This window comes from Carassius auratus, unplaced genomic scaffold (genome assembly GCF_003368295.1).
Source record: "Carassius auratus strain Wakin unplaced genomic scaffold, ASM336829v1 scaf_tig00031052, whole genome shotgun sequence".
In the NCBI taxonomy this organism is placed as follows: Eukaryota; Metazoa; Chordata; class Actinopteri; order Cypriniformes; family Cyprinidae; genus Carassius; species Carassius auratus.
Window position 1 is genome coordinate 119,404 of NW_020525893.1, and position 25,597 is coordinate 145,000.

Consider the following 25,597-nt stretch of genomic DNA (forward strand, 5'->3'; position numbering starts at 1 on the left):
ATTTACAGATTGGATGTGTCTGATCTACTGTCATGTTCACTAGATGTACTGTATTGTGATTGGTCCATGGCAGATATTGTTATAATAATGTATTTTCCAGAATATAAGCCAATTGTATAGACAGTGTTGTAGTTATCATGTATTTTTTGCTAGCCAAAACCTAGAAACGAGTTTGCATTTTAGCACGTCCTGAAGTCAGTGGTTTTTAAATTTATTTTGGGTTTGAGTTGTCTGAAGCTTAATGGTGGTGTAGCCTAGTTCATTTATAGTCTACTTTTAGCATTTTACTTGTATTTAGGCTTCAAAGTTGGGTTCATTTTTTTATATTAGTGAGCAAAACGTAATTATCATAAACTTTGGTTGGTCACAGAGCTTATTTTCTGCACTAATCCATAAGCTAATGAAAAATCCTAATAGGTTTTTGCAGAGGGAACCAGGGTGATGCCAACTTTCCTATAAAAATGTTTTATCACTTAAATTCTATATACAAAGACCTTCTGGAATACTTGATTTTGATTGGTCCGTGGCCAATATTGTCCAGAATATAAGTCACCATTTATCATTTAAGCATGTTGGAATAAAGTCACTTATAATAATGCATGTAGAACACATTTGGATTTTAAGTTTATTCAGTTTCACTTTAAATAAATTTGTTTTGGCTTGGCGTTTATATTAGCCTAATAGTTGATTATGATTATGATTTCCACTATAGTTTGTTTGTTTTATGCATATATATTTTTAATTCCTGCTCTGTTCTGAGTATGATTACATTTCAACCTGTCCTCCAACCAATACGCTTGTATAGGTCGTTTGTCCAAATCCATGAAATACGACCCATCAGAGAGTATACTACAATTGCGCCCCTATCGGCAAAAGGTTGTTTTCATATTATTGTTTTTTACTCTTTTATTTTCTCTCTGGTTTGCGTTTCGTGTAGCTCAGTAAGTAGATTATTGCGTTATACCTTCATATGTAACCATGCTATCATGGGTTCGATCCCAGGGAACAAATGTGCACGAAAATGTATATGCTCAATAAATCATAATTTAGCATGATTTCTGTGAGGGTTAGGTTTAGGGGTGGGGTTAGGTGTGGTTATTCAAACGAATAAGCCACCTAGTAAAATATGTAGGAAATACTGTGAGATCGGTGTAAAACATCCACACATTGCATTTAAATAAAAAATGCATTTTGATTGGTAATGACGTTATACGTCAATTCATGACGACAGACGCAACGCGATACTGTCATTAACTTTAAAACGTAAATATAGGTCGTAACACATGCTTGCACAAACGATATGGTCGTTTTTTGTTGGAGGACAGGCTCTTACATTTAAATGATTTATTATGGAGCATGGGAAATTAAAATATGTTATAATGTTATGTTTGTAAACGTTTCGTTTTATTTAGCCTACCACTATTTTACGTTATTTCTCAGTGCACTCATAATATAAAGCGACTCTGATGCGACTCATCTGTGTTTGGTTTTCTCAACAATGCATTTTTATCATCAGATTCTAATTATTTTCCAGAAAAATTGGTCAAAGGGGTGGCAGATTTCAAAGTGCATACTTCAAGAGGATGTTGCACAGTTTATTAATATGAATGGAAATGCTAACGTTCAGTTTTGTAGACCTCCGTAGCTTTGATCTCAGGTCAGTTCACTCAAGTTCTCATCATATTCCTGGACTATTTGTCTCCATGATCACTGCCCTTTGTAAAGCCCTTGTGCTTCAGGACACTTTCTGTCAGCTCTGATCTCTCACGTTGGTTCTCTTGAGCACAGACTGTCCTCTTCTAAAATAAGCCATCACTTTCATAGCCGCTCAGGTAATAGGAGTGCTTTAAACCATCTGACAGACACGACACTTAATTTACTATCATTTTCGTGCGACGACCACCTGATGTTTCACTCCGAGCAGCTTGTGTTAATGCTGGTGGAGATAAGCCACCGCTTCCATTCACCGAGCCGCGGTCCCACATCACAGTTCTCGTCCTAATTCATCTTCCTCATTACTTTAGTGTCTCACAGAATGAGAAAGAGCGACAGAGAGGGAGATGAGGAGAAACAAATGGAGAGCAGATTGTTGAAGTTTAATTGAATTCATCAGAGAAATGAAGGAAGCCGATGGCGCATTTACAATATAAGATTAGCATTTCTCTCGTGTTTGTCATGTTTGACAGTGTTTACGTCCCTGTGATCATTTCCAGACAGAAGGACACGCGTGATAACTTCCTGTAAGTGACCCACGCCTGTGAACTTGTCCAATCAGATGGTGACAGAGCACGTTTACTGATGTATTTGCATGTAAAAAGATGCACAAATGCGCCTCGGGGAACGTTTTGTTCCCCTCATAGCTACTTATGATGCCGTTTCCCTGGGTAATTAATTAGTTTCCGAGCAGAAGTGTGGTAATACCAGATGTTTGTTCTGTTTACTACTGCACAGTTAAATACGGCAGCAGTCTGTTGGGGTGTTGCTAATTGTGTAATAGCGCCTTCAGCGATAAAGACGACAAATGCGTTCTTGAATGTCGGACCCCTAGAAGGGCCCTTATTGCATTATGAAGACGTGCGTTCCAGCAGAGCTAAAGTTAAAGCTCATTTTTTTGGACCTGCTGCATTAAAACATGCAAACTCTCTAAGTTCAGTCGGGAGACGTACTGTAAATGCCAATGTTGAGGTCTGAAATACTATCTTGTAAAAAATAGACAACTTTGTTGGCCAAATCCCGGAAACAAAATTACAAATTTAAAATGTATACATGTATGCATTTAGCAGACACTTTTAGCCAAAGCTACTTACAGTGCATTCAGCGTTTTTTACCTACTGTAACAAGTTAACGTTTTAAGCACTTCAAGCCATTGAGTTTTTGCTTAAATGCTTAAAATAAGATTTTTTTTAGTTCTATGACATAAAAGACATCAGTAATTCTCATTCTACCTATATAAATACAGGAAGAGCTGTCGAAAGGTTAATGGTGATGACGTCCGTTCATAGTCTATATTTAGATTATTACTTCTGGAAATTGTATTTAGTCCTCAGTTGCATTCATTTGTGAAAATGATTAATACTCAAAATGTGTAAGTATCCTGGGGTGTGTTTCCCGATAACATGTCTAAAGGTATTTCTTATGACTTATGAAAGGTATACTTAACTTAGAACATTTTGGGTAACACGTATTAACAACAAGGCACAGCTTGAGGTATAGTTTAAGGATGACGTGGCGTTAAGAAGGTTTCGGGAAACGCAGCCCCGAACTTTTGCCCATCACAGAACCTACTTTCTGCAATAATCCAAATGCCAATGGAAAATTCCTATAGTTTTTTTGTCAAGGAAATCAGATTGATGCAAATGTCCTTGTTGGTCTACAAAAATACATATTTTCCCTTTTAAGTGTGAGTAATTTATTATATTTATTATATTTAAATAGCTTTTGGTAGATCCAAGGTTTTCAGGTTTAGTGCATAAACAATCCTGCTGGAAGATGTAGGAATTACAATATTATTGGACAAAAATCCTGTTCATCAACGTATATTTGTATTTTAAATACATTTATTTTTAAGCAACATGTAAATTGCAAATATTTCATTACATTATAGTAAATGCTTGCACATGATCAACGATGGAAGTATGCACCAAGTGAACATTTTTCGGCATAGTTCACTCAAAGTTATGAACAAACATTCTCCCAGAAGTTATCTGGTCTTTAATAATGTTCTCAAGATGTTAGAACGAAAACATTATGTATATCATCTTGTTGTTCATGGAGCGTTTTTCTGAAACGTTATTTTCAGACATTCGTGTACCATTTTTTAAATGTTTCAGAATTGTTGAAGTAACCTTTGATAAATTCTGAAATGGAATGTTCCCTAAATATTTGCATAGCCTAGTTCCCGTAACTTTAATATTAAAATCTTCAGAGAACATTCAGAAATAACATACTTTAACTTAATAGGAACGTAAGCAAAACTATCTTAGAACGTAATTTTGTGCTCTAGTTTTCGGGAGAACACATTTGCGATAGATGGGAATGCTAATGGATGGTTCTTTTCAGATATTATAGACCTCATTGGTCTGTTCTCATAATGAGTCGAAAAGAGATCGAGACTGAAGTAACTTCCAGTTCATTAGTCACGAATGAAATCGAAGGTGAGATTGAGGCCATTGCATTATGGGATACATACATTCTACGCATACAGAAATTCTGCATGCTACCATACATATCATGCAGAAATGTTAAGGTTCCCTGGCCAGTCGGCATTGAAAATAGAGGTGCTGTAATGTGCAACATTTCGGAGCGCATATTCTAATTGGAAAATTTCTGTTTTCTAGACAGACAAGCTCTAAAAAGCAGAGCGTTGAGCAGACAGAAAAGCAGCTGAGCCTTTGGTTTGCTTGAACAGCCGTGTTTCCAGTACAGACGAAACGTCGCCAGCACTGCTCAAATGAAATTCAAGCACTTAAATCCCTCTACGAAGTGCTTCTTCCTCAAATATTTACATTTAAATGCATTCATTCATCAGATAGCGGCTCACTGTTAGTGCATACATTTAGAATATGCCGTGGATGCAGTTTAACACGAGTAAATTTGTACCTGACAGCACCAAAAACAACTAAACATTCGGGAGACTCTAACAGACTATGCTATAAAAAGGCAATCTGGGATTTAACAGTGTTCGTTGTGTCTCATTGTCCTGGAAGGAACAGTGCTGTGAGATAAAGAGCACAGTGAAGGATCCTGCTATAAAAGAATGCTAGTCAGTATCACAATGTAAAGACTTTATTAACGTGGGAGGAAATGTCATGTGATACTATTCCAAAAGCAATTCATGCACGATCACGGAGAAGAAATAATTACTGGGTCTTGTTATATAGGTTTGTGTGAATGAACGTTTTTTTTAGCTGTAGATCTCATTCTGTTTAGACAAACAGAGGTGATTTGGACAGATATGGGTGTTGTGTATGCACAGTGCAAATGAAAAAGAATCGTTAATTTCATTATTTTGTGTGCGTGTGTGTGTGTGTTAAGAAAGTAGTAGGACACTGAAATCTAGTTGACACTGTATGGTTTTGTCTGTGCTTTATCATAATTGATTGACAGATTTTATATTATGTCATAATGTCATACAGTCATAATGTAATGCAGCATTACAATAAGTTTAAATGCACAAAATTTGTGTGACACCTCAGCTTTTATTCGAAACACAGCAGTTTTTCCCGTTGACAAACCATTGCTTTTTTATTTTTTTCCAGTCATTTGCACTTCTCTAAACTCTCGTTTCTCTCATACATAGAAATGGATTAATTCGAATGAATCAGTTTATTCAAATGATTCATCAAGTTAAAAACAACTCAAAGATTAATTTGAGTCTATGCACAGATTCACAGATTTTATAATAAATACATTAATTGTATTATATTAAGTAACTTGCAGTAATTTAGCAAAAAATATTTATCCAATGAGATTTATATCTAAATAAAATTCACTCTTGACATTCATTTAAAATAGTTTTTATTTTAATTTTAGTTAAATTTTTGCAATTGTGTTGTGTTTTTTGTTCCTAAATTATATTTTTTTTACATTTTTTACATTCATATTTATTTTTATTATTATTATTATAGTGTTTTATATTTCTGTTCATTTTCTGTTTTGTTTTGTTTTTATATTTTGTATTTAATCATTTTTGTACTTAAACCTTTATTTATATTTACATTTTATTTCATTATGTTTGTCAAGACAACATTTCAAAGTTTTCATCTAAATGCATTTTTATTTATTTTCTGTTAAATTTCAATGAGTGTACTTTAAAAAAAAATATTTTTAATATTTGTTTTAATAAATAAAGTAAGTTTTAGTTTTTTGTTCAGAACAACGACACATAAGTGGTTGTTGAGGTACTCTGAGTAGTGTGTAATGCATTGCTTTATGGTTGCTTGGTGGTTTTTAAACGACTTACACATTCTGCAAGGTGCTGTATCAGTCTATAATCAAGTGTTGGCTAGTGGCTTTGAAACTGTTTGACAAGGCAAATGTCATGACCACTTCACTCTTTCTGACCCCACAAGCTGTCCTCCATCTTCACCTTTGACCTCTCATACATTACCTTTGATGAAAACTTCAGACGAGCATTTCTACAGCAATGAGGTTTGACCAGGACTCATGAAATATTCATTGTCTTCATTTAATGCCACACACAAAACACACATCTGGAAAAATCAAACCATTATTAAAAACCAAATAACAGCTCAACACACTTGTCTGCTCCTCAAAATCAACACAAAATGCCATTTGCAGCACATGCAATACATTATTTAATATAATAACTGTGGAGACAGAGTTGACTTTTTCCATCAGGAATTGTTTGGATGATAGTGTGTTTCTCATGGAAATTGGAAGGTCGTCCTGTCCCAATGCTAATGCATTCATTCATTCATTCATTCATTCATTTTTTATGTCTTTAATGCATTAATCTTATATTAAATGAATGCATTAACTTGTGACAAGAATGGAAAAGACTGCATTACCTACACAATGATTAGCTAATTTGATGAGGACAAGACCAGTCCTTATAAAAATGGTATTTTCTTTAAATTAGGAATCATGCACAATAAAGCAAGGCATTGCACGTGAACACTTTAATAAATAGATATCAGCACAGTTCCATCATGGCAAGTTTTCTAAAAAGTTATGATGCATTATGAAATTAAATATGCACCGTTTAGAACAGATTTGAAGAACACAAATCTAAATGCAGTTTAAAGCCAGACTCGCAATTCCTGTTTAATTTTTTCTGACATATTATAAAGGTTTTTATAGAGGGGATTTTAGATTGCTTTATTATCACTCCATAAATCAGAAAATACAACCAGAAAAATATACAAGCCTTAATGTATAATGCATTATAAATGTACCTTTAATGCATGAATTATGCCTTTTAATGCACCTTAGAATGCATTGTCTCATGAATAATTGGAACATCAGTTATAACACATTATAATATTCACTATTTATTGTGCATAATGCATTAAAACACATGACAAACTAACCTTCAGATAATTTAATGCATTTTAACTTTGGTTACAATTATTTACAAAAAAAAAAAGTAGAATGCATTACCATGTATATTATGAAAATGTTTATAATTCATTATAATTCAGTAAAAACCTGCTAAAAAGTGCTGCTAAAGTGGAGAAAATACTCTTTAAAATATGAATTGTAATTGCAATAGAAACACAAATAAAGTGCAATAAAAATAAAAACTTAAACACTTGTATTTCAGATATTTTCTTTCTACAAATCTGAAAAATGTTTTAAGGAAACAAGAGAGCACAAAAGTTAACCAGTGCATAAAAAAACAATGTTTCTTTGTGGCCTTTTTGATTTCATCTTGAGAACGCCTGCACATGATTTTTGTCTCTAATATCACATTTTCAATAGACTAAATCTAAATTGTGGCACATTAGCATCAGTTTCAGGCTGTTGTATTCACAGATCGCTGGCTTATCGGTCACTATCAATAGAGTAATGCTAATGGTTTGCTTAAGAAAGATATGTGGGCCATTTAGCATTAGTGCAGTTAGATAATGTGTCTAGAAATCAGCTAAGAGAAAAGCTGCCGAGCATAATCAGCGTTCTTCCTCAATACCACTGCATTTAATCCCAGTTCAGAGAGCATGTACTGATTTCCTGAGTAATTAAAATGTGTAAAAGCTCATTTAGCTTTACTTCTCTCTCTCCGCTGACAGTGTCGGTCGTGGCCTGGGATTTAAAAGGGAATTTGACAGAAAAGCTTCATGCCTTGCTCTGTATTCTGAGATTAAGCCGTTATACTTTTCTTTTCTTCCAAGGTTCAGAGTCGCACCATGAATTCACCATCCATTGGCAGAGTTTTATTTATTCCTCAAAGAAGTGAAGAAAAACACAATTCTGTAAGGAATAAAAGCAATTAATGACCGAGATGAAAGAACCCTGCTATCCAAAACCTTCACATTATGAGAGTCATTACAAAGGGACGTTTAAAATTGTTAACTAGTGAAATATTTCTTTAAAATCTAAATCTGGTGCCCTGCTGTGACTGATAAATAATCGTCCACCATTAAAGTCGTTTGAACGGCTGCTGAAACTAAGTACGACTTAAATCTTGCTAATTTAAGTACGCAGCATGAAAGCAAAGGCAAGATGGTGACATATTTGGTGGCGCATAATTACTTCTTCTAATGATAAAGCTATAGGTTTGTTGGGGGAAGTTGGAACAGAAGTTGTTTTAGCTCTAATGGTTTTGACGTGTAGAGCGTGACGGGAACATTCAGCATGCGTTCGGAGCGACACGAGCCATTAATGTACAGAACGGCTCATGTGGGGAATTAAATTGGCTTGATAATGTAGCATTAGGCTTTTTCTTAGGTATTGTGAACACCGTTGGTGGCTATGTCACATACAGTGATACAGAAAACGAGAAGAGATCCAAGTGCAGGTATGAGTCTTTATTAAAGGGCAAATCCAAAAGGGTAAACAGTCCAGGCAGGGTCAAAACCAGAATATCCAAAAACATAACAAAAACAAGAACACACGGCAAGAGCAGACTCAGGAAAAAAAGACAAGGACTCCGTGACACAGACTCAGACAGACCGGGTATAAATACACAGAAGGATAATGGGGGAACTGGAGACAGGTGGGGAACAATCAATTAACTAAAACAAGGAGGAAGGTGACCAAATAAGGGAACAGGAAGTGATAAGGTGACAGACACCGAGGGAACAGAGGACACCTAGTGGAAACCCAGGGAACACAACCCAGACACTGTGACAGGCTAGTTTTTGGGGGCAAGATGTAGATGAGTTTGTTTCTTCATCGGATGAGATTTTTAGAAATGCAGCATTGCAACGTATGAAAATTCAGCATGTGTCTTAATGATGGAGCGGTGTGGATTACTTCAGGATTATTGTCAGCTGTTTGGACTCCCAGTTTTGACGGCACCCATTCACTGCAGAGGACAGATAGTGATGCAATGAAGAAACAAATATTTGATGGGCTGATGGCGAGGAAATTATCAGCAAATTGTATTTTTGAGTGAACTGTTCCTTTAAGGATGATTGACATGCCACTGTTCAATGCTTTAGGAAACTCATATTTTGTGTGTGGTTACATATGCCATCATACTCTACCTGTATGTTTGGTTTTAGTGAGACGTGGTTTAATTTAATCCCTAAATGAAATCCAATTTACAGTGATTGTGTCTTTACCACAGAATATGGAAATTGCCAACAGAGCAGGTCAATCAAAAACCCGAAGCACCTTCAGGACTGGCAGCAGAGCTGAAATGTTGATGGATCCGTCTGCCTGCTCTCTCGTGCTGTGACTGATGAACACGGCATGGGCTCTTTGGCGAAAGCGCCTCTTTATCTGCTCGATTGCACACTCAAATGTACAGTGGGACTGACCCACGCTCTCAGAGAAGCCACGCTATGCCTTTCTTCTTCTCTGTAATGTAGCTTTCTGTGAGTTTGTTTGGTACGAGCATTAGATTGGTGGTGTACATCTTAAGTGTGGTTGTGATTTATAGAGTCTTATCGTGGAAAACAGAGTTATTTTATTTTGTTCTTTTGATATTATTTAGGTATAGACAAGACCACTTAGGGAAATTGATGTCAAAGCTTGCACATGACACCTGTTGAGATGTGCATAGTCCACATTAAAATGAATCAAGTTCGAACATTGCCAATGAATTATAGTGAGTTTGACTTTTTAAAAGTGCACAATACAAGATAAGCTGAAATGAACTTAAGTTTAGTTAATGTAAATCAACATACCAAGGCAGTAAATCAGTTTATTTATGCATTTAGGTTTATTTATTTATTTATTTTGTGAATTTGTTCTGTATTTAGTGAGCCATTAATTAATTGTATTATTTGCATTTATTAGCAATATTTTTTTTATTAAAAATTTATTATTTTTTATTTTATCATTTATATATTGATAACCATTTACATCACACTGACTTAATTGTTCTGATAAATGAGAATTTTTTTTTTTTTTTACATATTACATTTGTTATTCTAAATATGAGTAATATAACATATATTTAATTTATTCACTTACTGAGGCATTAATGCATTTTATTTATGCATTAACTGTATGTTAATAATCTGATTTCTTTATTTTAATTTTATTTTTCTAGTTTATTTTTAATTTTTTTTAATTGTATTTCTGTCTAATAATTAATTAAATAATTTATATGTAACAATAATTGCATTACATATGTTATTTTGTATTACATATAGTTTTTTACAGTAAGTAATTATTATTATTATTATTTATTTACTTTTTTTTAAGATTTTTGAATGAGGCGACTATTTAAATGACTATCATATTAAATATATATATATAAAAAAGGCTGTCATATTTTTACCAGGTCATTTTATTCACTGGCCTCTAGTCACCCATTATTTTATAAAAGTATTTGTTGAGTAAAGTACTTCTTTCTTTATATCTGGTTGCTGCAGATCCAGCCCTGATTAGAGCCTCATAGTCTGATTTCTCCCTCTCAAACGTGACTTTTTCACATCAGTCACCCACTTGATTTTAGTCATAAAATGATATTTCTACATAGATGAGTTCTCTCAAAGCCTTGTTCAATTCAGCAGCTACAGAAAAGCAATTAAATTAAGGTGAGTATATCAGCACACCGAGTGGAGAATCAAAGGAGAATTGAAAGTGCGGATTGAATTGTAGTGCATCTCCTGAATTTGAATAGATGTGAAGAGAAACTGAGTCTCTTTCTTCATGAAGTGGAGCTCATTTAGTGCAGATATCATGTTGTTCTGTCTGCAGTTACCCAGAGGAGGAAAACAGAGAGACAGAGAGAGCGATACAGAGCGACTGAGCGCGGTTTGGTCTCTAGATCAGACTGACAATAGAGAAGCTCCACACGGAGCCAGAAGAACTCTAACTGACATCATTGTTTAGCGTCTCTCGTCCAGACTGACCTTCATCTTCATGAAAAGACCTCGAAAGCCCCTCTGGCAGCGCTCCAGACGTAACACACGGCCGTGATCCTGTCTAAGAGTCATTGAGTTCAGGTTCACAATCAGGTTCTGTCTTCATCTGTAAGTCGCTTTTGATAAAAGCGTCCGCTAAATGAATAAATGACCAATTTAATGCATGCAGTATTAATTTCTGTAAAACAACAAAATCAAACGTACCGCAAAATTTTGAGCAACACTTTGTCTAATGCACTATATTTCAGATCTTCTTGTGTGAGGAACAGACTGAAATTTGCATTATTGCTCACAAAGATTCATACCCATTCAGATGCAACAATGATAACAGAATTTGCGTGAACTACTGTATATTTAACTAATTAAAGCAAAAACAACACTGCGAATCCATTAAAGGAATAGTTCACTGTTATTATATTATATTATCTGTTATTATATTATGATATTATCTGATATTATACTCCCCCCTCAGGCCATACTAGATGCAGATGAGTTTGTTTCTTCATCAGATTTGGAGAAATGTAGCATTGCATCAGTATCTCAGCAATGGATGCTCTGCAGTGAATGGGTGCCATCAGAATGAGAGTCCAAACAGCTGATAAAAACATCACAATAATCCACACCACTCCAGTTCATCAGTAAACTATTGCTTTAATGAACCACTCTTAATCAAATGATGAAGTGTGTTCCAGATCAGATCTGCGGGCTGGTCCTGTAAACTTTTTTGAATACTAGATCTGAGGGAAATTGTGTCCTGAAAATCTCCTTTTAGCTTCACGAAACTCTGCTTTCTTATCCTGCTTTGATTGATTTCAGAGGTCAGTTCTGCGAGATATGTGATGAATAATGTGATTTATCATGACAGGCCGGTTGGTTTCGGGCCAGCTGCTAGATGTCTTACGGTAATGCTTTCCATCTACAGTATGCAAATTAGCGCGAGGCCGATCTGAGTTCAGCTAAATATTTTCTATTTTTGTTTACAGAGGGAAGCGGAAGGCTTGAGCGTTCATTCTCTCTGTAATCGGCCCACTCTATAACCGCTCAAGTGCTCTCCTGAGGGTCTCCTAAAGCATTTTTTGTAGCTCTGTGTTATCGTCCTCAGTGGAGATGTTGTTTTTTAATTTAATCAGTGCTGAGAACAGCCCAACAGGGACGAATGAGGGGGAAAATACAGCCAGGGCAAGAGCGTCAGGAATATATGAAGGAGAAAACCACTTTCTGGAAGGATGCAACCTGCAGGGAAGACAGAAAATGCTCTCTCTCTCTCTCTCTCTCTCTCTCTCTCTCTCTTCCTCTCTCTCTCTCTATCTTGTGCTTTTTCCCAGCATTGTGTTTGCAGCTAATCCCTGCGGCTGGAATCGCTGACAGTTTGAGCCGATGGAGTTTGAATCTGCGATCCGTTTCAAGCCATTTTAATCCTGCCAGAATATCTGCACCATAATTCAGTCACTTCCTCACTTTCCCTCAACAATCATGTGCTGCGTATTTTTATTAGAGCTATTCAATTCTGGCCAATAGACTCAAATTAGACAGTGTTATACAAATGATAATGAAGGCCAGTATTAAAATACAAAAAAATTTACAAATGACAAAAAAAAACCACACAAAAATAAGTCATTTTACAAATGCATTTAGACATCACAATATAATAACAAACAGAATGACAAACATTTTCCCTGAAATTCAGATTATTTGGGGATTTTGAATGCATCGTTTAGTTAAAATGAAAATAAAATAAATGTTTTAAAATATCAAAAGAACTTGAAATGAGTGTTAGATGATTATGTGCTGCATTTATATATATATATATATATGTGTGTGTGTGTTGTGTGTGTGTGTGTGTGTGTGTGTGTGTATATATATATATATATATATATATATATGTTATATATATATAAATTAAGTGTTTTATGGAGAAAACAAACAAAAAAGCACTAACACCAAATTTGGTCGTTTTATAAATGAATTTAAGCATCAAAACATCTCATAGATATTATTATTTAGAGATTTGCTAAGGGTTACTTCTAATAGCCTTCTTAAAGGGGGGGTGAAATGCTTTTCACTCAATCTCCTGTTAATCTTGAGTACCTATAGAGTAGTACTGCATCCTTCATAACTCCAAAAAGTCTTTAGTTTTATAATAGTCATAAGAGAAAGATAGTCTGTACCGATTTTTCCCGGAAAAACACGACCGGCTGGAGGCGTGACGTGTGGGCGGAGCTAAAGAATCATGTTTGGAAGCTGTGACATTATCGTGAGGAAAAAACCATCCAAAACAAACCATGGCTAACAGTCAGATTCAGCGTATATTTATGATCCAGAATCAGATCCAAAGGCTGAAATTTAACAAGAGCAGCATCAGCAACGACGTCTCTATGTGGTATGTACTGAAACTATATATATTTGCTTAGCGGTTTTGGAAAATGACTAAGTTCCACTTTATGTCGTCTTTTTTTTTTTTTTTTTTTTTAATCTGTACATGTGGAAAGTGCAGTTTGATGACAACATCGCATGTTGTTTACTTGATGTTCTTACGCCGATAGCTAAGTTAACAACACAGAGATATTTGAAGCAGTTTTACTCACCGCCTGCAGTTCCAACACACGATCGTGACCCTTTTCCGTTGGGATTGCATTATCCTTAAGAAATAAACGATGTGCAAATCCGTCGTCAAACTGGGCCTTGTTTGTAAAACAAGCATCTTCGAAATGCAGGGAACAAACACAAACACTTGCACAACTCCGTTGATGCTCTGTAAAAATAAACTCCATCCACTGGTCCCTTAATGCTGTTTCTCTTTTGGTAATCTGTGCAATCTCGCTCTGATCAGTGAAGTCTGTTGTGCTCTCTCTGCTCTGCTATACGGGAGCGCGCGCTCTTCCGGGAGAAGTGCCTCAGGACCCATATAAGGAAATTCCGCTCCATCTAACGTCACACAGAGCCATACTCGAAAAAAACTTTCCCAAACTTGTAACAAACCGGAAGGAGTATTTTTGGAACAGAAATACTCCTTCAAACGTACAACTTAATTTTTGAAACTTTGTCCATGTTTAGCATGGGAATCCAACTCTTTAACAGTGTAAAAAACTCAGTATGCATGAAATAGCATTTCACCCCCCCCCCCCTTCTTTAAATTAAAAATAAATGAAAATGTTTTAAAAGATTCATTTGAAGTGAGCATTAGATGATGGTTGCATGCTGCATATTTATATTAGATATAAATATTGAAATAAGATTAGAAAAATAAAACAAATAGCAATTAAGTAAGCCAATAAATTAAAATTAACTTTAAACTAATAAATAAAAAAAAAAAAAAAATTTCCTTTTTCACTTGCTCATCAAGTCATTGCAGTTTCAAAATGTTTTAGATATTTTTTACTGGAAATTTAGAGGTTATGTGAAAACTATTTCTTTAAGCAGTATCTTGTGTTTTTTTTGTGGAAAGTCACTATAAACAAATCATCCAGCGCTTCAGCTGCTGCGTGACATCTGAATTTTTAATGCATGTTTGCCTCTTGTTCTGGAAATGTGCAGACAATCCATGCATCGGTTTGCAGGCGGCTCATTCATGCGTTTGAGCTCGTCAGGATCGTTCGGTTTGCAGAACAAAATGTACAGCAGTTTTACTGCAAATAGACACGTGAGCGTCTGCATTATTCAGTCAGAGGACAAACACTGCTCCTTCACACACAGATAGAAATATCAAGACTCATGCAACATATGGAAAAAGTCTCTATACACTTATTTATTTATATATACATATAACATATGTGTGAGATAATAGTATGTACTCTTAATGAATAAAATGTCATTTCGAAAGAAAAGAATTTACACAGTGACCATATTTGTGTGTGTGTAATTTAATTAGAATTTATAAATGATGCATTAAATTCATGAAGAATTACAGTGAAGACATTTATAATGTCACAGAATGCTTTCTTTACAATTTTATACAGTTACTTGGAATCGCAATATTTCACAATATTACTGTTTCTATTGTATTCCGAATCAAGTGGCTGTGTGATTTAGCTTTATTTGTTTTGCAAGAATTTTATTAACATTTTTACATTTTGTAATTTGCATGTACTTTTACTGCTTATTTGAGTTAATGATTTTCTGGCAAAAATGAAATGCGAGAAATACTGTCTTTGTGTTCAGAGCTAGATGGCGATGAGGTCGTGTAAAGCATTTGAAGTGTTAATCATGAAATAATGCTTCTGTTTCACATTGTATTTTGTTGGGAATAGCATGCAGTATGTACTGTAGTGTGCCCTGTGCAGTATACACTAAGTGTAAACATAGTGAAAGAAAGATAGCATCCATCTCTTTAGTAATCATCTGCTGCTGATAAGCTTTGATTCTGTATGCCATAGGGTCAAAGGTCACGGACGGCCACATTACAGCAGTTCTGGAGGTTAAGTGTTTCTCTCAAGGGCAGAAAAGTAGAGTATAATAGTTTTGATCTTCTTGATAGCACTGCTATTGTATGGCAGGGTATCATTCCAGGACGTGTCCCATTTCTTTGGTCACTCAGGACAGTCTGAGCCTGTTAGAGATTCATCATCGGACAAGAGAGAGAAATAAGCGGCTCTAAATAACTCTTTTACTCCGTCTGAACTTTGAACGTTTACTAAGCGTCTCTCTGGAATCGCAGACGGTGATGTGATTCTGCCGTCTGCTTTCTTATTAGTCTGTGCAGAACTTCCTCAAGGACCTTCATCAGGACGACCTTATGGGTGTTTCTCACACGCACACATGCAAAACCATTTAGAAATAAATGTGATTATTAGAATATTGTCAAGATGATAATGACTAATTGACTTAAGCAGGTCCTTTATGGTTCTCAGGATCGCAGCAGAATAGATAATGGCTGATATAATAATAATTATTAATATTTAAATAATGTATTTATATATATGAATTAATATGTATAACTGTGTTTGTGTGTATTTATATATGCTTTAATTACAGCCTTTCATCTGATATGTATATATATATATATATAAGAAATTATTATTTATGCAAATATAAATAACAATTTATTATCAGTTAGTTTTTTTATGTTTTTAGTTAGAGTACACAATTGTAAAAATATATATATTCATAGATATGTGTGTGTACAATGCAAAAATGTTGTCATTTAATAATACATTTAAAAGGGATTAAGTAATAAATAGTAATTTAATAATTTAACAAATCTAAAATGTTATGTTTATTTATTTACTGTGCTTTTTCTTTTTAAATAGTACGTAATTAAATAAAAATAAAATAGCTCCAAATTTTCAATACATGTAAATAATATATAGATTTATGTACTTAACTTTTTTTTATTAGTATTTAATCAGATAATAAAAGTGAAAATCTGATTTTGCTGACTGTGTGAGAAACCAGCCCAACCTTACAGCACTGATCAGAAAATGAAGTACGAATGAGTGAAGTTAATCATAAAAATAAGCTTTACAACAAAAAAAAAACCCATCTTCAGTTCTTTTTGAATGCAATTGTGTAAATTCCTTTTCTTGTTGTTCCAGCCCAACACTTCAGTTCACATTTCATGGTTGAAAGGAAAACTCAGAGTTCAGCTCAACCCTGTGGCTCTTTTAAACTCTATCTGTAAGAGTAAGACACCCATCACACTGTTAGTCTATAAGAGCAGAATCTGTACCGACGAATGTTGTCTGACGAGACACAACCAGCTACAGGTGAGACAGCAGTCGCCGTCTGTCGTTTATCTGCAGAGATGTTTAGTATCAGTTCACACAGAGTTCAGGAGGGTTTGTTTTGTGAGTGTGTGTCTGAGTGAGTAAGAGATAAACGTGTCCTTTCAGCCCGGACAGCATCTATTATTCTCCAGCAGCCTTCTGTATGAAGAGCTAACACTGATTCACCATTCAGTGCTGAACATCAGAGCGTGTGAGTGGATGTGAGCGGATGTTTCTGCACCTCTGTGCACGAGCGTTTGCTCTGCATCTGTATGCACGCTAACACACTGCATCATCCTCATCAGTATGTGCATCTCGCCGCCTCTCTCTATTTCTCTCTCTCTCTCAATGCTAATAAGAGCCGCTTGCCGCATTGTCCTCAAATGCTGGTCTGAACCTCTGCGTGAGGTGAGAATCTCCAGGGATCTCACCACAAGGGAATATCACAATCGCAATCTCTCTGATCATGTGTCTTTCATATGTAGCTTTTTAACACTTGTTATTTGGATGTTCGATGTTCAGCTCGGATATTTAAAAAAAAAAAAGTGCATGCATTCGGACCAGATTTTTTGGACATGCAAAAGACTGAACACTGTTAATTTAGACAGTGTGTGTGTGTGTGTGTGCAATGTTTTTTAATTAATGGATCAGACCAGGGTTCCCCGAGCTGTCAGACGAAGCCCTGTGACTTTCATACATCACTAGTGTTTAGATACTTTCATAGTTTTTAACCAAAATTCAGAAGCACGGTTTGCAACTTTGTTTACATGGCATTTATGAATATAATATTTTAGAAATGAAAATTCAAAAGAGAAAAATGAATTAGAGAGAATCAATAAATTATGAATAATTCACTGCCATTGTGTGAATATTTAATGTTATCCATAAAAAAGTAACTGTAGTCTGATTAATTTTAAATGTAATATACTGTATACTCTTTTTGTACTTAGTATATATAATGTTATTGACCAATAATAGCTGTATTTGATTTATTTTGGTGCCACATTAGCAATTTGCTCATTTCTGTGATATTTTGCATCATCTTATCAAATCTTTCAAAATATTTTTTTTTATTTTATTTATCATTTAATACTGCTCTTGAAAGTTTTTTTAGCAAATTGTAAAAAAAGAAAAAAATCTAGAAGAAAATGTTATACTGTATATTATAAGTTTGTGATGCCTACATTCACTTTTAGTTTTTAGTGTTATATTTTATTAATTTAGATAAAATGACATAAATAATAAACATTTTATTTTTATATATATATTATATAAGTATATTTTAATATTGGACATTTATCGGTTATCGCGTAAAACTGGCTTATTTTAGTTTATTAGCCAGCATTTTAATATCTTATAATAAAAATATGCAGCACATGATTTAGATTATTGTCCATCCTTTTACGCTCACTTCAAGTTAATCTTTAAAAAAAAAAAATATAATAATACTTAATATCTTTAGCATCTTTTTAGTAGCTTTAGCAAATCTGAAAATAAAACATTGATAAAAAAAAAAAATAATACAAGTATATGTTTGCCACACTGTATGTTATTATGTTGTTACCTGATCGGCCTCCTCTAATCCTGATCCGTGTCTCCTCTCGTGAGTACAGTTTGAAACAATGTTGAGATCTAGTTGAGACTTGGGTGTTTTTCTCAGGAGAAACCTCTAAGACATAAGACACTTCCACAAAGTCTCCGTTTGATCTCATTATTGTCAATGAGAAACCATTGAGATTGTAAGGAGTCATGATGGAGTTCTCACTTATGTCTCAACTCAATGTTTTTCCCCTAAATATTTAGTCTCCAGACTCAAATGAGGCAGTAGTTCTTAACTGTTTCTCCTTTGATTCCCTTTCTCCTTTAAGAGATGTAAAAACAATCATTTTTATGAAATAAATGAGAATTTGATGAGAAATATTTGAGATCCCTTACTTTTGATTACAGTTTTTGGCATCTTGATAAATCTGAGCACATTTTGAGACGTTACCGATTCTTCTGTATCATATGGTACGAGTTATTATTCCACAGACTTCAGAAGTGTAATGTATGATATTCTGGAGAGCCGAGCGCTAAGTAGCCATTAGCTCTTGGATGAACCCGATGCTGAGATTCAGCACTTCTTTCACGACTCTAAATAAACTGAACTTCCCACTGCAATCATCACGGGTGGCTTCAAGACATCTCAAGACTGACAGGCTGGAAATGGGATTTCGCTGGAGAGCAGATGAATCTCTAAATGGGGAAGACAGGAGGGATATCTGACCGTTTACCCCATAAAGATTTCACTTGACAACCCTTCAACCTCCACCCACTGCTGCAGTATCTGTGTGTGTGTGTGTGTGTGTGTGTGTGTGTGTGTGAGTAAATCAGGTGTCAGTCTGGCTTGTTATAGTGTAGTTTGGTGTCTTGTGCAGGTAAAAAGTGGGTGAGTGTGAATTAGACAGATGTGACGTGCCACGGTCCAGTCACCCAATTCAAGACAGCAAAGGAATGAATATCAGTGGAAATGGTGTAAAAATATTCCCACATTTATTCCCAGATGGTACATTTTTTATTGGGAGCAAAACACAGCTTGTCGTAAATAATGTGCCTCGGGACAGACAGAGTATTGACAGTCTTTTGTGTTTAGTGCATGTGATTCGCTGTGTGTTTTGAGATCGGATGCTTTTGATTTGTCATCTGCTCGAGAGCCTTATTCACATGAGACTGATTTCTCTCTGACAAATTAGATTTTCACAGATGTGATACTTTGTGATCTGAATCAAATATGTTTGTATATTTCTCATGCAGTCTCTGTGAAAGTGCGGATGACCTGTTTTCTGCTCTTTGAGAAATCTGATCTCATCCAGAAAGGAATGACTGTGATTGCAGTATATTATTTTTTAATGTACCGGAGAAAATATTTACGAGTTAAGAGCTTTTACCCAAAATTGGATAAAAAATGTAAAAGATCATGGACACCTGTCGCTGAACTAAAATGTGGGGTCAGGGTTGTTTTAGTTAACTAAAACTAAATCCGTTAAAAAATATTATTACTTGAAAAAATAAAAAAAATTATATATTTTGCATTCGGAAGGAAAACAAAATTTTATTTGTGTTGTACAACTGTAAATGTGAATTTATTTTTATCTCTTTTTTTCAGTCATTATTTTACCAGACTGCCAAAAGATTTAATATTTTTTATAAATATGTTTTTTATTAAAAATGATAAAATATTTTACATTTTAAATTATAACTGTGACACTTAAAATCTATATATTTATAAAATAAATAAAATGTAATTATATATTTTTTTAGAACAGAAATATTTTAGAATTATTTGAACAGGCAAGCAAAATCTATATTTTTTTATAAAATATTTTATTTGAAAAAAATGATAAAATATTGTTGTTGTCTTTTTCTTGATTACAAAAATTAAATTAGTGGATACTGCACATTATACAGTAACTAGTAAGTGTTCCATTATGAAAATAACCACACAATATTTTTAAAGAAATTGCAGGTATTGTGCAGTATATCCCAAAGCATGAAACATGATAATCAGAAATGTTATGGTGCAACTGTTCTGGTGCAAGTGAGGCAGAACCTTCACATTTTCTAAAATAGTCCCAATTTGTTGATGTTTGCTGGTGAAGCAGGACTCGTTTGCTCTGCTCCTATCGCTGTTAGTCTCTGCAAAGAATGTGCTCATGAATAATTTAGAGGTCCTTCACAAAGGGGACTCAAACTGGGTCTTTCTTTAGAGACGAGACTGATGGACCTTGACATTCTGTAATTGTAGAATATATTGTATCTGTTTCTTAAAATGCAGTAATGCAGGAACATTCTTATGATGATGTATGGTTCTTCATTGAGAAGATACAGTAGCTGTTTAGGGTTTTTTCACCCTAAGAAATATCTGAAAGTATAGTATTTAAATATAATACATCTAAAATATTTAAATATAATAAATCTAAAAAAATATTTATTTATTTTCTTTCCAGCTCAGGTGATTGACTGACCAATTAAGTGCCCTTTTAATGCATTACCAATTATAACTGTTTATTTATTTTATTTTTATTGATCTATTTATTTTGAAACTGTAAATGTTATAAGCAGGTGTTTAGACTAGGAATAAAGAAAACAAACTAGACTTACAAAAATATATGTATCCTGCTCACTGCTATGGCTTGCAAAAATTAATATAGTGTCTTGTTAAAATATTGTGTTCTGTAATTGTTAGATAATTAAAAATTATTAAATATTTTAATTATAGAATATTATACAAATATTTAATTAATACATATTTAATTTTATCATTTATCTAATAATTTATTAACAGCTGAGGAGGTTGAACATTTAATTAAATGTTAATTTAATATAAAAACAGATTATGGTATATAACCATATCCATTTCACAACTTTTGACTGTGTTTTATTTTTATTTTATTTTATTTATTTTTTTTAATTGTCTTTTAGTGTTTTTTTTTGTTGTTGTTTAAATTACGTCTCGTATTTTACAAAAAACACTGTGTTTTTTTTTTCTTTTTCTTTTTACTTCTTGTAATGCATCATAAAACTGACTGTCGAAAGGCCGGAAATGCATTTTATTTTCATTATTTTAGGCATTGCATGAAAAAACACTTAATTATGAACTATTACATAAACTAACTGAAAAAAAAAAAAATCCTGAAATAAAATAAACATTAACTGAAATAAAACAATGCAACAATGATTAAAACTAAAACAAAAATAAGTATTTAAAAATTAAATAATGACAAAGAGGACACTGCTTAAAATAAATAAATGCAAAGCACACACACACACACACACACACATATGACTACACTGTTAACTAAATTCAAACAACAAATAAAAATAAAAAACTTTAAATTTAAAAATGCTAAAAACTACAATAGTATCTATATGATGCTAAAATAAAGCTGTCAAATGAAGGATGGGATTCAGAGGATGGAGACCGAACTAAACATGGTTTCCTCATCATGCAAGTCATTTTTATCACTTCATTTTCATTTACACTCATATTTTCTTGTTATTTTCCCAAGCTTATCTTCAAAAGGGGCGCATTTTGACCCCAGACGCTCTCTATGAAGATGAAAAAGACGGCGTGAAGAAATGCTGTCTTGTAAATCAGAATTGAGCTATTTATAAGAGCGTTAGTTTCTCGGGAGTCGATCTCGTCTGACTGTACTGTGTGTGTTTCTGAAACAGAGCCCAGCAGTGCTGAATAATTTACAATATTTGTTTTTGCATAGTCATGCTTCGGATGAGAGCGTGGTTATGTTTCTTCACCTTATCTCACTAAACAAATGCCTGTAAGAACTTGTACCTACTTTCTTTTGCACTTTGATAAGGTTTTTGCTCCGTTGTGAAATAATGTAACTGCTGCTCATTCTTTCTTCGTCATATTGTGGTGTTTTCCATCTTGTATTTTAAGTTATGTGTTTAGTACTTTGTATATTGCAACTCCCCAAATGACTGTGGTCGGCAAGTTGTAATATCTGGAGAGAGCAAACCAAATGCATTACCATTTATTTCAATGGCAGTTGCTTGGCTGGCGAATGCATCGCTGGAATTATGCAAAGCCATCGTTGCACCAGCCAAGCAACTGCCATTGAAATGCATGAGAATATCACAAAAGTGTTCCTTCTTTAAAGGAATAGTTCACCCCAAAATGAACAATTTAATAGTAATCCAAGTAATCCACACCACTCCAGTCAATCTATTTACATCATGTGAAGTGAAAAGCTGTTTGTAAGAAACAAATCCATCAAGGTCATTTAATTTCAAACCATTAGTCCTCTATCCATAATATTGTTTTAAAGTCGTCAGATCTGAATCAGGAGAGAAATCTGCACAGATCTCTAAACGAATAAATGGCTTGATTTTGATGCGAATCAACAGTAGACAGACTTTTTTTTTAACTGGAAGAAGTGTTTTTGTGGATTATGCACTCATATTTTAGTGAGAAGCCACGGTTTGAATTTAAAAATGGCTTAATGATGGATTTTTTTCTTACAAACACTCAGCTTTCGGCTTCACAAGATATTACCTGATGGACTGGAGTGGTGTTTATCAGCTGTTCGGACTCTCATTCTGACGGCACCCATTCACTGCAGTGTTTTGATGAAGAAACAAACTCATCTACATCTTGGATGGCCTGAGGGTGAGAAAAGGCAAACTATTCCTTGAAACGCTCAAGTGTATGACCTGGGTATTTTTGTAGACTTGTAACCGTTGTCCATTATTGTTTATAATAATTACGTTTTTCACAGACTGAATGTTCAGAGTATGAATATTTTCTTCATACTGTACCTGCAATGCCCACTGAATTTCCAATAATATGCAATATTCAGCATGAAATAATTGATTTCACAATGCAATGCATTTGGCTTGACTCTCCATTTCCAGAGTGACAAGTAAAGTCATATTAGCCATAATGTTTAACACGTTTTTTCATTATTTAATATAGGACGCCAAGAGTTTTAACACAAAACGGCAATAAAAATCCACAATAACGGCTTTTATATCTGACATAACTGAAAGTCTCTTGTAGAGACTTCATATGACAGCAATGTGGCACAATACTGCGGCTAATGATGCATGAAATCTGGGTATGGTTGTAGTTTGCATCAATGTGGCCTATTTATTTTTTTATTTGGCTGAATTTTGATTTTGTGTCAGTTTAGTGCCACAGTAATGAGCTGAAGCATCTTTAGTTAGTTCACATGGACTGACATATAAAGTGCAGCATCTGATAATGTAATCTACTCAATTATGAGCTATATTTTAATTTTATTATATATTTTAGATTGGAGCACGGCTTTCATTTTCAATAGCGTTGTGTACGAAAACCAACTGGCTTATGAAATAACGCTCCCATCTTTATTGCATTGTTGCTTTTTGGTGACAAGAGTAATTGATCAAAGCCAGAATTATAATCGCTGTATTCAGGGACAGAGAGGCTCTCCGTTCGCTTTCATTCGATTTGAGCGAGCGGATCGTATCAGTTCGTTTATTGAATCTGCTGGTGAATTCATTTGGTTCAGACCTCGACACAATAAATCCCAGATGATATCCCTGGGGGAAATGTTTTAGGGATATTTAATCAGGACAGAAACAGAATTAATTTCAGGTGACCCCCGGGAAGCTTTGCCTGAACTCAATTTAAGTGTTTCTCAAATGATTGTCAATGGAGAATCGCTATTCGACAAACATTTAGTCCGGAAGATTGTTCACTCCTGTTCGGCTTCGGAAGGTTTATCTTAGACTGAATCTGAAATGGCTTCACTTTTGCTCCAATGTAGAAGTCCTAACGCTAATTATTTGTGCTAAAGATCATGTGATTCTTTGAGGAGAGCAGCTATTACTTTCATTTGTTCAACACTGAACAATGCAAACACTGAACATCCAGTCAGTCGTTAGTCTCTTGGTTGTTGCATCATGTTCTGACTAATTATCTGTGAAGATTAATACCATCCTTTCGAGTTTCTTAAAAATGATTGTGAAGGAATATAGTGGTTCTGATTCGAGCTGTCTGTCGTCTGCTTTCAGAAAGACACAAAGCGCTGGGAGGATCTTGCTGTTTCTCTCGTGATGCTGAGCATGTAAAGATCCGGACTGAGGTGAGAAGACTTTTATTAAAAGTGGTTCTCCACTGGTTTTTGCTAAAGGGCTCAGATTGTACAGTACAGCTAGTGCTGAATTAACATTAAGAGACATATATTGTTTTGATATTGGTTGCTTATTATAGATTTATATTAGATATTTTAATATAATATGAATATAACATGATATGTTTATTATAAAAACACTGAATGTGTTATTGTTGAAATGTTGTGTTTGTAGTATTTTTTAATAATTATTAAATTAAATAAGTGATTAATTCAAATAAATTATATGTATTTATAATAATTCAAAATGTTAATTCTAAAGACATTTTATATGCTATTATTGAAATTTCTTATTTTTAGGTTTAATTTATTGACTTTTTTATATACAGTTAAAATAAATTATTTTTTAAATCTTAGATATTTATTAAAAGTTCTAAATATTTATTATAAAAAAAAATTGCATATACTATTATTGAAATTTCTTATTTGTAGCTTGTTGAAATTTCTTTATAAAATGCATTATTGAAATGTATTATTTGTAATGTATATTTGTAATTATTTATGATTAAATTAAATTAAAATCAATTATTGTTTAAAATAGGTATATATTTATAGGATCACTGAAACGTATTATTTTAGGGTATCGAAGTGTATTTGAATCAAAATCATAAATGAATAAAAAAAATTATATTGTTTACACATATTTAAATTAATTTCATATTTATTATCATTTTAAAGGCAATAATTCAACTTGAAATTCATGTAATATAGGTTGATTCCTATTTTCCTATTCCATTTATTTATTAATATTAATGCTTAATTTTAATTACTATAACCGGCAACTAAAGATGCGAGAATTTTTTTTCCTCCATTCAATTATTTTGATAATTTTAATTATTGTGCAGTTCTTAAAATGCATGATTTTATGCATTTGATTATTTGCATTTTGCATCGTTCGCCCAATCGTCCAATCACTTTGGCTTTGCAACACACCAGTTGAGAACTGCTGTTTTCCAGGACGCTCAGTGGAGACAGTGCTCGGCTTTGAGCACCAGCATTGTGCCTTTGCCATTTGCCATTGTTCACTTTCACAGCGCAGTGGCCTTGATTGTGCTGATCTGCTGCATTCGAAATATACTTCAGAATGGGAAGATTAAGTTTGTGCTCTGGCAGTCTTGGTCAATCAATAACGAAATGAGGACTTTGTCTAGCACCCTGTCAGATGTGTCTTTCTGCTCAAATCAGGGCCAGAAACAGCAAATCTGTGGTGGTTTAT

General features: G+C 34.0%; 1 protein-coding gene across 2 annotated transcripts in view; it reads left to right on the forward strand.

Annotated features, from left to right (window-relative positions):
* LOC113080367 (disks large-associated protein 4-like) overlaps positions 1 to 25,597 on the forward strand; it is an 81,255-nt gene that overhangs the window by 5,491 nt on the left and 50,167 nt on the right. The window contains exon 2 of one of the 2 annotated variants that reach the window (XM_026252532.1): positions 24,263 to 24,333. The exons of the other annotated variant lie outside the window; for it this stretch is intronic. The gene's annotated coding sequence lies outside the window, so the exon portion shown is untranslated. The remainder of the gene's footprint in view (positions 1 to 24,262; positions 24,334 to 25,597) is intronic. 2 annotated transcript variants of the gene reach the window in all.